Here is a 14,407-nt window from a genome sequence, read left to right as displayed (position 1 = left end):
GAGGCTGGAGCTGCAGCATGATCGCAGGAACTAGGTAAGGTGAGATATTCAACTTGCAGGGGCATTTTTTTTAACGATTCAACCACGGAGGGGGAGAGATGAAGGATCACTGCTGTTTGCTACAGCGGTAATCGTTCATCCGCAGGGTCACTAATTTGCTACAGGGGAACATGTTCCCTTTCACCAATTAGTAATGCAGCTGTCAGTGCCGGTGGTGCGCTCTGAAGCGCACCTGATCGTGCACAGCAGGGCTGCAAGCTTAGTCAGTAGATCTACGTCATTGTGGCTTGGAGGGTGCCACAGATGACGTAGATATACTGTAGCAGTGGACAAAGTGGTTAATAAAGTCGATCGCTTTGTCGATTGAATCAGAATCGCTAGATGTATGGTTACTTCAATTCTCCCTCAATCTATCCTATTCTAATGCTGGGCATACACGGCTCGTTTTATGTGCCGGATCGAGCCAGCTGCTCGATGCCGGTGCATCCCTGCTCGTCCGCGCGGATCGATTGCTGCTCGTCCCCGCCAGCGCTTCTTTATCACCGCTCGATTCCCTGCCATTGTCCGCCGGCGGGAATCGAGCAGGCGCGGGTCGAGCGGCATGATCAGGTCAGCTGAATATTATCAGCTGGCCGATACACTGTACAGAAACGTACCGTGTATCCCCAGCATAAGAAGATATTTGTCTGGAGTTACGGCTTATCATCATTGGATCTCCTGTTTATTATGTGTCGTCCGGGCAGCACAGGATTGGGTGTGGTGAAAAAATGTTTTCTTTGGAATGTTTAAATTATAATAGATGTGGTGTAATCTTACCCTCATCTGCAGCCAGAGATATATGTGTGCCTATGTCTGTTTTCTGTGGTATGCAGAATATTGAATGATCTTTTGAAGAAAGTGGAAACATTGTTTTTTTCTTTCCTTGATCGCTTCATATGGGCCAGCATGCCAGGGAAAGATCACTGTCGCCTTACAGGAACCAGTGCACAGGCAGCAGCAGCCACTCCACCTTACCACTAATGCAGAATCTAGCATGTGTACAGCAGCCCCCGACCCTTGGCCAGCGATACGCCTCGCAAATTGCTTCGGCCGAATGACAATTGAGTCCACTGTTCTCCCCGACTCCTGCACCGTTCCGTCGGCCCTCCACCCCACTACATAGCAACAGAACACTGTGCATCCTCGGCCTTGCAATGTGTGTCTGTGGCTTTTTTCTGATGTCCTCTTGAGCCATGATACATCTGTAAATGAGCTGTATGAGTGATAAGGACCCCATTCTTTAAAACATGATCTTTCATTAAAGGGGCATTATGGCGAAAAATGTTAGTAAAATGAGCCATAAATTACTTTTCTCCTATGTTGCTGCCACTTACAGGAGGCAATAGAAATCTGACATTACCGACAGGTTTTGGACTAGTCCATCTCTTCATGGGGGAAACTCAGCAAGGCTTTTATTCTTTATAAAAATGCTCCCTAAAAAGGATTTAAACAAAGATACTGGACAGTCTCTCTGCTCGCTGCACACTTTTTCCCCCATGAGGAGATGGGCTAGTCCAAAACCTGTCGGTTCTGTCAGATTTCTACTACCTACTGTAAGTGACAGCAACATAGGAAAAAAGTAATTTATGGCTCAAAAACATACTTCTTATTTGTATATGTTTGCACATATTTTAAATTTTACAATTTTTCGCTGTAATGCCCTTTTAAGGATACACCTGATTGCCATCCAACTGACTAACCTCACCAGACTCTAGGTAGCCATATATCAGACCACTTGGCGGCCGCCAAGTGCATGCCCAACCGACAATGCGACCAATTTTGTGCCGAAATTGGTCGCATTAGTCGATCGCGCATGCTGCAAGATGTAGGGCCGACTTGCTCGATTGGGTGCGCGGTGCAAACAGTGTGCGATATTGGGCTGAGCGCCGAACGTTCTCCCTACGCACGCGCCCCACGTGATTAATAATATGCAGAAAGTCCTGCGTTTTAAAAAACGCACATTGCGCGCGACTGTGGCCGGGACCGCACTGTGCATGACCTAATCGCACATAATAAATGTCAATGGCGATGCAGATGCGATTTAGTGCGTTTTTTTTTTTTTTTTAACAAGTTTGAAGATGAATATCTGCTTCCTGTTGACTTCTTAGTGATTAGCATAGAACGCATATCAAAAACGCATACAAAATGCAAATGCGATTTATATATGCGAACCGCAAACTCATTAAAATGCAAGAAAAACGCATATGCGGAACAAAAATGCAAAACACAAACGCACTGAATACGCACAAACGCATATGCAGCAAAACACTAACTTTCGTGCACTGCTTAGCGTGTTCCCACCCTAACTCTCTAACCCCAGGCTGACTCTCAGCATCAGCCGCTTGCACAGCCCATTGCTGTTGCTTCTCATTATTTGCAGACTGTAGGATGAAGACCCCGGAGACCGATATGAGGGAATCGGGGACGTCCCAGCTAATTAGGGACAGCTGTCAGCATTATCTCTTACCCGCTGATGAATACATTTAATAAATAAAATGATTGCCGACTGTTCTGTTTATTTGATTGGGAAAAGCGTTGGTGACAATCCTATCTGCTTCTCTTCCAGCTGTATAATTAGGGCATATTTGTCTGGCCCTGTCACACGGCAGCAGCAGAGGGATATTTGGGAGAGGAGACATGAGATGTGCATTAGCCACATTCCAGCACAGTCACGTGTGTGTGTGTCTGTTCGTGTGTGTGTGTGTGTCTGTTAGTCTGTGTGTGTTTGTGTGTGTATGTATGTTAGTCTGTGTGTGTGTGTGTGTGTGTGTGTATGTTTGTCTGTGTGAATGTGTGTCTGTCTGTCTGTGTGTGTGTGTGTATGTGTGTGTGTGTCTATTAGTCTATGTGTGTGTGTGTGTGTGTGTGTGTGTGTGTGTCTGTTAGTGTGTGTGTGTGTGTGTGTGTGTGTGTGTGTGTGTGTGTGTGTGTGTGTGTCTTTGTGTGTGTGTGTGTGTGTGTGTGTGTGTGTGTGTCTGTGTGTTTGTATGTTTGTCTGTGTGTGTGTCTGTGTGAATGTGTGAGTGAGTGAGTGAGTGAGTGAGTGAGTGTGTGTGAATGTGTGACGTTCGGGACATTTTTAAGCGCCGCTTAAATGCAGGAAGTGGATCCTATGTTAAAAATAGGATCCGCTTCCACTTGTTAAAAAAACACAGATCTGTTTGCTACAGAATGCGAGACGGAACGCAGAGTCCCAACTTGGCACATTTTCCCGGAGCAGAAAAGAAATGCGTCCAATGAAAGCCTAAGATCTCACTAGGCTAGTCGCCCGTTTCGATCGCCGCCCTGACGTAATACTCACGTGTCCCGCCACCCATCGCCGCTGCTCGGTCCCTTCTAAACAGCCCAGAGGCCGGTATTAACATGGAGATCTTCATTGGGGTGCAAACGACCAATGGCAATCCTCAGCAACAGGGAGAATTCTCATTGGTTCATGTTGGACCAATGCAAATTCTCCTTGTTGCTAGGGAGAATTGGCCTGCTGCAGCCTATGGAGAGCCCCATACTTCTGCTGGCCTCCGGGCTGAATAGATGGACCGAACGGCAACGGCGGGAAAGGTGAGCGCGATGTGTGCAGCCGTAACGCAAGTGCAGACTGGCGGACGCAGAACGGACAGGAAAATTGTTGCATGCGGATGCAAGTCGGATGGAATGCATTACTCAGGTGACAATTCAGGGACTGATGGTGTACAGACACATCCCTAGCCTTTAGGCTAGTGAGTCATTCTGTTGCTATGAAGGGGGGCAGTGTGATGATGAATGACAGAGCAGATTCCTGGGGGGGGGGCAGAAAACCATTTGTGATTGGTCCTGTTCTAGGGTCATTAAGGAAAGACAGATCCTTAATGACCCCCGGTACCTAAGCCCGATATATCAGTGGCCACTGTACACACAGAACGATTGTCAGCTGCTAATTTGGCCAACAATTATCCCATGTGTACGTAACCTCAGATGGGGAAAAGGGACAACTTTAAAAATGAAAATATAGTGACGGTAATTAGTGATGGCACTTATCTGATTACTCCCATTATACCAAAGTCTAAGATAATGGACCTGGTGCACTATAGTATGGTAAAGTCTGCCGGGTGCTCCACCACAAGGAGAGCACAACAAACTGACCTTTAGCACCACAACTGTTACCTGGTTAATGAGCTCGTTGCTATGGTAACACATGGACTGCCATGCATTACAATACTAATATGCGCAATAACACGGTAACACTCGTGGTGCTAAGGGTTTAGCGGTGCTAGCAGTTACTACCAGTGGGAGATGCGGTGCTCTCCCGGCAGTAGTAACAGTAAAATCGTTGTGGGCTTCCTGCGTGCGACAACTTTACCGTACTATAATGCATCAGGCCCGTTGTGTGCAAGGCTCAGAGACATGCTTTCAACACTTTCTACACCAATTTTCCTTTATATTGGCTTTGGAAAATCAGCAACGCAACAGTTTAGAGGTCAGACAAAGTATGACACATCAATACAGCAAGTGTGGAGGCATTCCACTAGACATGGCTGTCTGAAATACCATGCTATCATTGAGATGAAGTTCCCCATTGCATTCTTGGCATTTATGCCCTTGTGGTGAGGAATTTGCTTTAATCCTAAAATAAAGGAAGAGGGTTTTATGCTACTGGTCTGGTGCTGGTTTAGTTAAAAATAAAAGTCCAATTTTTATTAGAAAAACATCAGTGTTGGACAGACAGGCATATTATTAGCTCACGCGTATTGGAGCCAGTGATCGATCCTTAATCATAGCTAAGAAAGCTCTCACAGGCTACAATCTGTACATGCAGTCACGCCTCAAGGGGCGGTCCATACAATGAAAAATACAAACTGACTAATCTTAAAGGTACAAAGTACAAAAAGTATCAAAAATGCATATTTGCATACAAAAAGTACTCGTATAAGAACAAAGAAAAAACTAACCAACCTATGAAAAAGTTAACTAGTAAATCGCCTGAAAGAGGAGGCAAATACTGAGGATCCTAAAGCCAATGGGTACCGTTTAAAAAAAGAAAAAGTCAGATACTCACCTAAGGAGAGGGAAGGCTCGGTCCTAATGAGCCTTCCCTCTCCTCTCCCGGTGCCCTCGGTGCTGCGCTGGCTACCCCGTTCGCCTCCGCCGCCGCAGGGACTTCGGAGGTCTTCGGGAGCACTCGGGCTTCCGAAGACGGGCCGCTCCATACTACGTACGCGTCATAGAGGGCGCTCGCTCATGCGTAGTATGGAGCGGCCGCGTCATCGGGAGCCCGAGTGCTCCCGAAGGCTTCCGAAAGCTCCCTTCGGCATGCGGAAGTGGCAGCATTTGACCGAACTGGTTGAATACTGCCACGGGGGATCCTGCGCGGGACCGGGCACCGGGAGAGGAGAGGGAAGGCTCATTAGGACCGAGCCTTCCCTCTCCTTAGGTGAGTATCTGACTTTTTCTTTTTTTAAACGGTAAACATTCACTTTAAGAAAATAAACAGATCACAAATTATAAAACAAACTGACGTCCCACCTAGAGTTGAGACCATCAGGAATGTGGGTACCAAGTCGCCATATCCAATGTGTCTCGCGTTTCAAAGATTCCTCTGATTGTCCCCCCTCTGATGGGTCACCTGACCCCCTCCACACCCAGAATCTAAAAGAAGAAAGATCACCCCCATAGCAAACCGCAAAATGATGTGAAACATTGGAGCCTCCAAAGTTGTCTTTGGAGGTGCCTCGATAATGTTCTGACACTCTGTCTCTCAGGCTACGTTTCCACTATAGCGTGACATTTTCGTCTGCAAAAAATCGTATAAGATTTTTCTGATTGGTGAAAATTTGCAGGAACATTTTTAGACGTTTTTATGCGAATTTTCGTACGTGAAAATTTCCATTAGTTAAATATAACATAATCTGACTAGTAACAGCTTAGTCATCACTGCTGACCACTTCCTGTAACCATGGATCTAATGCAATTTTTTTCGGGCAAGTAACGCGAAAATTTGCATTGCCTATACAAAGCATTGCATGCGAATCATACGTGGTGTCCGAAAAAATGATACAGGACCTCAGATTTTTTTTACGCGTATGAACGCTAACAAAAATTTGCATTGAATGGAAACAGCCCCATTCGCTACCATTAGTTGCAAAATCAATGCAAATTTTCTGTGAGAAAAATCTGACACAAAACGCACAAGTGGAAACCAGGCCTAAGGGTTTGAGTGGTGCAGCCTATATACTGTATTGAACATTTTAAACAAGAAATAACATAAACAACATTCCTAGTAGCACAATAAAACCTGAAATAGGAAAAGACTGTCGTTTTGCGAAAGAGTGTACCTCCCGACCAGGTTCAAAAAAGGAACAATACCAGTATGTAGGGATGCTACAACAGTAAGTATCAGTGGTTGAGAGCCACGTTCTGTGTTGTGATGCAGACCTCTGGCCATAGAGACTCAGAGACGTAATCAAACCCAACATGTTCGCTTTACGTGAGTAAGGGCTCGTTTCCACTAGAGCGAATGTGCATGCGTTTTCTGCATGCAGATTCGCTCAAACAATACTAGTGGATGGCGCCGTTTCCACTTGTCAGGAATTCTGTGCGGCTTGCTCTGCAGAAAAAATCTGCACAGCAGAGCCGTCAGAATTCGCACGCCGCACACCCGCACGCGAATCGTCGATCATGTAACTAAATAGGAAAACCGCAAGCATATATATATATGTACTTATCCGTTAGCCGGGCGCATCCGGCAGGTGGCGCTGTTGATGTTAATTCCAATCATAATTACTTCACGTCAACCTGTGAATGTAAACGCCGGATGCGCCCAGCTTAACAGATCAAGCTGCCGGCTTGCTTCGTGTCTCGCTCTTCTCCCCCTCTTGCCCTCTCTCCTATAGAACACTGGGGAGGGGACATGCGTGTCCCCCCAGAGTCGTTCGTCGCAATGCCGCGACGAACGACTCTGGGGGGACACGCATGTCCCCTCCCCAAGGCTCATACGAGAGAGGGCAAGAGGGGGAGGAGAGCGAGACACTCGCGAAGCAAGCCGGCGGCTTGATCTGTTTAAGCCGGGCGCATCCGGCGGTTTACATTCACAGGTTTACGTGAAGTAATTATGATTGGAATTAACATCAACAGCGCCACCTGCCGGATGCGCCCGGCTAACGGATAAGTACATATATATATATATATATATATATATATATATATATGTATGTATGCGTGCGTGTGCGTGCGTGCGTGCGTATATATATATATATATATATATAAATTACCAAGGGGTGAGCAGCACAAACCAAATTTTTTTATGCAATTCTATGCAAAGCATGCACGCAGCGCTGGAGGTCCCCAGACTCCATAAGAAATATATAAGTACAGAGGGGCTGCAGCACACAACAGGAAAACAGTGACAGGGGCTCTTGGTTACGCTTTAACGCGCTTAAGCTCACCAACTGCGCCAAAGTGTCCCCAATCTGGTGAGTCCTACTCTACCATGCAAAATGCCAGTTTTTATAAGCAGTCTAGTGGGAACTAAACCAAAAACCCTAAAGTGTCAACTAGATGGGAAAAAAGGAAATTAAAAACACCTCACCCTTCACCTAGCTACCAAACGAACTCTCTTAACATGTGCAAAGCACTCATTTATATACTTAACTGTGCTAGAGGTGGGCGTGGTCATGCATGCTCACAGGGGAAAATTATAAATAAATTACCAAGGGGTGAGCAGCACAAACCAAATTTTTTTATGCAATTCTATGCAAAGCATGCACGCAGCGCTGGAGGTCCCCAGACTCCATAAGAAATATATAAGTACAGAGGGGCTGCAGCACACAACAGGAAAACAGTGACAGGGGCTCTTGGTTACGCTTTAACGCGCTTAAGCTCACCAACTGCGCCAAAGTGTCCCCAATCTGGTGAGTCCTACTCTACCATGCAAAATGCCAGTTTTTATAAGCAGTCTAGTGGGAACTAAACCAAAAACCCTAAAGTGTCAACTAGATGGGAAAAAAGGAAATTAAAAACACCTCACCCTTCACCTAGCTACCAAACGAACTCTCTTAACATGTGCAAAGCACTCATTTATATACTTAACTGTGCTAGAGGTGGGCGTGGTCATGCATGCTCACAGGGGAAAATTATAAATAAATTACCAAGGGGTGAGCAGCACAAACCAAATTTTTTTATGCAATTCTATGCAAAGCATGCACGCAGCGCTGGAGGTCCCCAGACTCCATAAGAAATATATAAGTACAGAGGGGCTGCAGCACACAACAGGAAAACAGTGACAGGGGCTCTTGGTTACGCTTTAACGCGCTTAAGCTCACCAACTGCGCCAAAGTGTCCCCAATCTGGTGAGTCCTACTCTACCATGCAAAATGCCAGTTTTTATAAGCAGTCTAGTGGGAACTAAACCAAAAACCCTAAAGTGTCAACTAGATGGGAAAAAAGGAAATTAAAAACACCTCACCCTTCACCTAGCTACCAAACGAACTCTCTTAACATGTGCAAAGCACTCATTTATATACTTAACTGTGCTAGAGGTGGGCGTGGTCATGCATGCTCACAGGGGAAAATTATAAATAAATTACCAAGCGCCCTCTACTGTTTAAACTTCCTGCCGGGCTAGAAGAAGTGAGGCATGCCGGGGCCGGAGACCAGAGCGCAGACAGAGCAGCGGTGACCGGGAGACTGCAGTCGCGCCGGCGGAGCAGGTAATGTATGCGGGCGGGCGGCGGCAGCAGCAGTACCACCACAACAGATTGTGAACGGTTTCAGGCTGAAATCGGTTCACAATCTGTTTGCTGTAAAGGTAGCCATACGATCCCTCTCTGATCAGATTCGATCAGAGAGGGATCTATCTGTTGGTCGAATCTGATGGCAAATCGACCAGTGTATGGCCACCTTTATTTAATCGGAATCAAAAATCGGATTGCAAGAGGCCTGACAGTTTCAAGATGCACAATTAGGAGGCAATTGAAGACAAATGGGCTGCATGGTCAATTTGCCAGAAGAAAGCCATTGCTATGCAGATGCAAGAAAGTATCCTGCTTACAATATGCCAAAGTCATTTGGACTGATGAGACTAAAATTCAACTTTTTGGCCACAACCACAAATGCTACATTTGGAGAGGCGTTAACAAGGCCTATAATGAAAGGTACACCATTCCTGCTGTTAAACCTGGTGGTGGGTCACTGATGTTTTGGGGATGTGTGAGCTACAAAGGAACAGTGAAGGCTCTGGTGTAGCTAGCTCAATCTCCTGACCTTGGTATCATTGAGCCACTAACATGCAGTTCATGCAAGCCAGCCCAAGAATGTACGGGGACTGGAGGCTTTTTGCCAGGAAGAATGAGCAGCTTTACAGTCTGAGAAGATAAAGAGTCTCATCAACTACAACAAAATACTTCAAGCTTTCACTGGTGTTAAAGTGGACCCAAACTCTTTCACAGGGCAGAAGGAAAACCTAGAGAAATGCACCCTGTATGAATTTAGAGCGTTTAGGCTGTCTAATTCCCCCTCATTTGTGTCTAATCTCAAGTTGTAATTTGATCTCCCCCTGTGTCATGTGACTGCCTATGGCAGATAGGTCCATTTGAAAGTACAGGCTGTAAACATGTCTGCTTCCATGAATCAGGAAGTAGAAACTGTGCAGGTTGATTTTAGGATTTGTATCAGCCTAACAAATAAATATCTTTTGTTTAAAGGTTATTATGCTGTTGTGTATCTGTTAGAGCAGAGGGGAGGTCTGAGTTCAGGTCCACTTTAAAGGGGACATTACACAATTTTAAGAACTGAGATATGTACATTTTTGATCAGGGTCATTTGGGTAGTTTGTGTAGTGATTAGGTTAGTTTTCTGCTAAAGGTGAGTATTTAAGTATTAAGTTTCATATACACTTTCAATGATCACCTGAAATGATCGTTCATGTAATTTCAGGTAACCATTCTGGAATAATTGCTGCACCTGTATGTTAACATCTGTACTGTTGCCTGAGAATTCTAGTCCCAATCTCTGCAAATGCACACACCTTAACATAGGCGAGTCAAGCATTGCCGCTGTGGCAATCATAGAACATACTTCTTCACGTATACAAGATTTCTCACGAGTCTCACCCTTCCACTGGAATCCCTTTTCAAAACACACCCATCACTCTCCAACCACTGAAATCTTTAAATCGCTCCTTCAAAACTCACTTTTTCCAACAAGCATACGCTGTAATGGAGGCCATCCACCTTCAACCTCTGGCCAAGTTTTACTCCTTACTAAATATAACCTAAAAACACACTGCCTATAGGTATAAATATATTGTATACTAACCCCCACCTCTCATTTCCTCCCTATTCCTTTACATTGTAAACTTGTGAGAGCAAGGCTCTCGCCATTTTGTGTCTTGGAATTTGTTATACACTTTGTTCATCATGTTACACAGGTCACAGTAATTCCCATGTCTACCAATTCTGTATTATGTACCAGTGTCTGTATGTTGTGTGTGCCGTTTCCTGTATCATTATGTACCACATGTTTGTTTCTTACTCTGTGCAGGGACATGGAATTAGATGGCGCTTTATAAAGCAATAATAATAATTTATTAGGGGGGACTGATACTGGTTTAGCTGCTGCACGGATTGTATACTGTGCTGTATTCTTTATACCTGGGAAGGGAATGAAGATCAAACTCCAGAACTCCTTCTCAAATGAAAGGTCAGGCAGAGAAGCATGCCTCAGCTGTGACGTTTGCTTAGTAACCTCTACATTCTATATATAAGTCAGTGTTGCCTGTTGAACACACAGCGGCTACCCGGCCAGTTGTGTTTGTTTACTGAGTAAATTTCTGTGCTGACTCACAACTTTCTACAGCACAGAGCAGCCTGGAAGAGGTCCAGAGGCCGCTACTGCGCTTGCTATATTGTGGGATCCGGCTACCGTGAGGCTGCTGTCTGCACAACTGCTACATCTCCTGACACTGACAGGGGGATCTGCAGCCCTCCCAAAGTTTATACTCCTATTTGTGAAAGAGATCAGCTTCCTGTAAACAGCCTTATCCAGGGAAGGTTAATGTTTTATGAACTCCGTTTCTAAGTATAGATCCTAATTATTTCTGTGCAGGGGCGCAGCCAAATTTGCTCAAAGCACATTGCAGCATGCACTTAAAAGCTTGCTACCACTACATGTGAATTTCTGCCTTTCCACAAACCAAAAATGTGCACGTTAAAGAGGAAATGCAGTGACAATAACCTAATGAATAAAATGGCTTTTTTTTTTTTTTTTACAATATTCATTCATAGATTATTTAGTCAGATTTCTGATACTGAAACCAGGAAAATTACCATAGAAGTTTCTATCCTGAGTAATTTACTGCATTCCACTATGTCTCTACAGTCTATGACCTCTTTCCCATTCAATAAGAAGTTTTTGTTTGGGTTTTAATTTGGAATACAAAACTGATAGCCTGCTGCCTTTTTCTGAATACCACAACAGTTTGTGCCTAAATCGCGCATAAGAGAGAAGCAAAGGCAGAGGAAGTTGATATGTATGGCAGCTACATGTGCAAATTTGCATAATATTTACACATTTCCATGTGGGGGAAGGGGAGGGGGGGTGGGGGAAGGTGACTGGCATTACTTATCTTCAGGGGTGCTCTGTCCAACTGCCAAAAAAAGTGTGAAGCGAGCAGGGAGGCTGGCCGGCATCTTTGCATAAATCCTTTTCAAGGAATAAAGGTCATGCTGAGAATTGCCCATGAAGAGATTGACTGGCCCAAAACCTGTCAGTTCTGTCAGATTTCTACTACCTACTGTGGGTGACAGCAACACAGGAGAAAAGTAATTTATGGCTCATTTTACTCTGAAAGAAACCTACTTCTTACTTCTATGTGTTTACATGTATTTTACATTTTTTTTTTCCCCGATAGTGGTCCTTTAAGCCACGCCCCTACCACACCTCTAACTACACCCAACACATTCCTAGTCATGCATACCATAAAGATTTTCATAAGAAAAAAAAATGTTGTTTAATAATTCAAATCACACTAGTCCTTTCTATCATTAATAGATTTCCTTCACATTGAAACTTGAAAATAAGAAAACCTATTAATTTAAAGGATGGGGATAACGTTTAGAGTCAATTAAACACATTTTTTTCAGTAGAAAAATACACAAATTTAGATAGATCTGCACATCAGTCCTGAAATGTTGGGAGCTGTGTGTATGCTGCGCCATCTTCTCCAGGGTGACTGGCAAGTGGCATAGATTCACACTCCCGCAGAGGTGACCCCGGTAAGCACTGTGGCAGCCTGGAGTGCGTGAAACCGCCGCGGGCACTTCACACTGCTGCAGCTGCATGTCACCCTGGAGAAGGAGGAGCCATAATGAAGGGTGGATAGGAAGCAGCCCCAAAGGTAAGTAATACCTGTCGCCCCCCCACACACACACACACACACTGTTTATGGACCTCCCTTAGGGGTGGTTTGTTTTACATAGTTTGTAAAATAAGTGCTCGGATAACTTTCATTCTGTTATGAATTATTTACATTGATACAGATTGATACAAATATGTTTATTTTTTATGAGTTTGTAATCCTGTAAACACATTGGTAGCACTCTTGCACTTGACATTGCTTTGCTGCACAACTCAATCACAATTCGGCCTCTTGCACACTACATGTGATTCCGACTTACGATTTTGACGCAATTTTACATGCGATTCTGATTTGTAAATTTTAATCGTTACTGCATGCTGCATTTTTCTTTTGATACCATCCAGGGAAATTCGGAATCACAAATCGGAATCGCTAATGGGATTTCAGTGTGCAGGGGGCCTTATGTTGATCATCTGCTATTGACTTTATCAGTTTCTCTATTCAGCAGTAGCACTCTTCCGAGAGCCCCCATGGATATTTTCAAGCACTGGCACTTCTTTGTGTGCTGCTTCTTTCCTCCCTATACTTTCCTTTGATTGTTCTTTTCTATTATTGTGTGAATTTATACTTTTACCCCAGTTATTATTTTATGGCTTCCCTCATTTAAAGGGCATCCGAGGCGAAACAAAAAAAACTGAGATAAACAATTGTATCTGTCCTCCTCCTTCTGAAAATTACTTTTAACGTTATCCCGCAGTTTTATTTTATATTTAAATCAACTTTTTTTAAAGGAGAACTGTAGTGAGAGCTATATGAAGGCTGCCATATTTATATTCTTTTAAGCAATACCAGTTGCCTGGCAGACCTGCTCATCTATTTGGCTGAAGTAGTGGCTGAATCACACCAGAAATAAGCATGCAGCTAATCTTGTCATATCTGTCAAAATTGTCAGAAAAACCTGATCTGCTGCATGCTTGTTCAGGGTCTATGGCTGAAAGTATTAGAGGCAGGGGATCAGCAGGGCTGCCAGGTAACTGGTATAGCTTAAATAGAAATAAATATGGCAGCCTCCATGCAGCTCTCTCTACAGTTCTCCTTTAAGCTTTTACCGTTTCATGGCCTTTTCTCAATGACGTATTATTTGAAGTATGCCAGGGCTAAAGTATATGAACTGTTGACCTTTTTTATCTCTTTCCTGCTCTTAGAAGCCATTTACTGCCACAAAAGTGTTTTATGGCTGCAATTCTTCATCAGTGAGGGTTAAGCTAGAGTTCGACCCGGTCCCGACTCGGACAGGAACTGCCACTTACATGCCTGATTTTTAACTTTTTCAGGCAGAGAAAGAAAAAAAAGGAACACAGCCTAGTTATTTGTGTACTAGGCACTGTACATACACATGTCTATCTCATCATGTCACCTGTCACCTCGTGAGTCCTTTAACTTGTTTTTAAATAGTTTATGGGGTAATAAGATGTATGATTATTGTCTCACTTTTGGATTAGATGTTTATCTTGGTTTAATAATGGCTCACTATAATGATCCGGAACACTGGATCTTGCTGGATGTAGTCGGAGTAGCACTGCAAAAGATGTCAGATGTATATAAATAATACAGCTGAGTAACTACAAAGCCACAGGCCCCAGTGGAAGTGTCATGCCGCCTATACAGTAGCTGAATGTTACGCTAAGAAGTGAAGGAATATGTCACCTCAGCTGCCCCTCACCCTAAAACCTGCATCTCAAGAATAGTTCCAGTACAGATGTCTGAGCATGGAGTGGGGAGCAGTTTGTTAGTAATTATCACAATGCAAAACACATTTTAATTACCGGTACTACCACTATGAGACCAATTAAGACATTATGCTCTCGATGAGCTTTATAAATGCAGGGGCAACCCGTATTCCCATGCCTTTATGTATTCAGTATATATATATATACACATAGAGAGAGAGAGAGAGAACATTTTCATACCTCTAAAGATGTTGCAATGGTCACAAAGCAACGCCAGAGAAATGCACAGCACTGTAAAACAAGAAATGCA

The sequence above is a fragment of the Hyperolius riggenbachi genome, chromosome 12, assembly GCF_040937935.1.
Source record: "Hyperolius riggenbachi isolate aHypRig1 chromosome 12, aHypRig1.pri, whole genome shotgun sequence".
NCBI lineage: Eukaryota > Metazoa > Chordata > Amphibia > Anura > Hyperoliidae > Hyperolius > Hyperolius riggenbachi.
Note: the sequence above shows the minus strand (reverse complement) of the source record.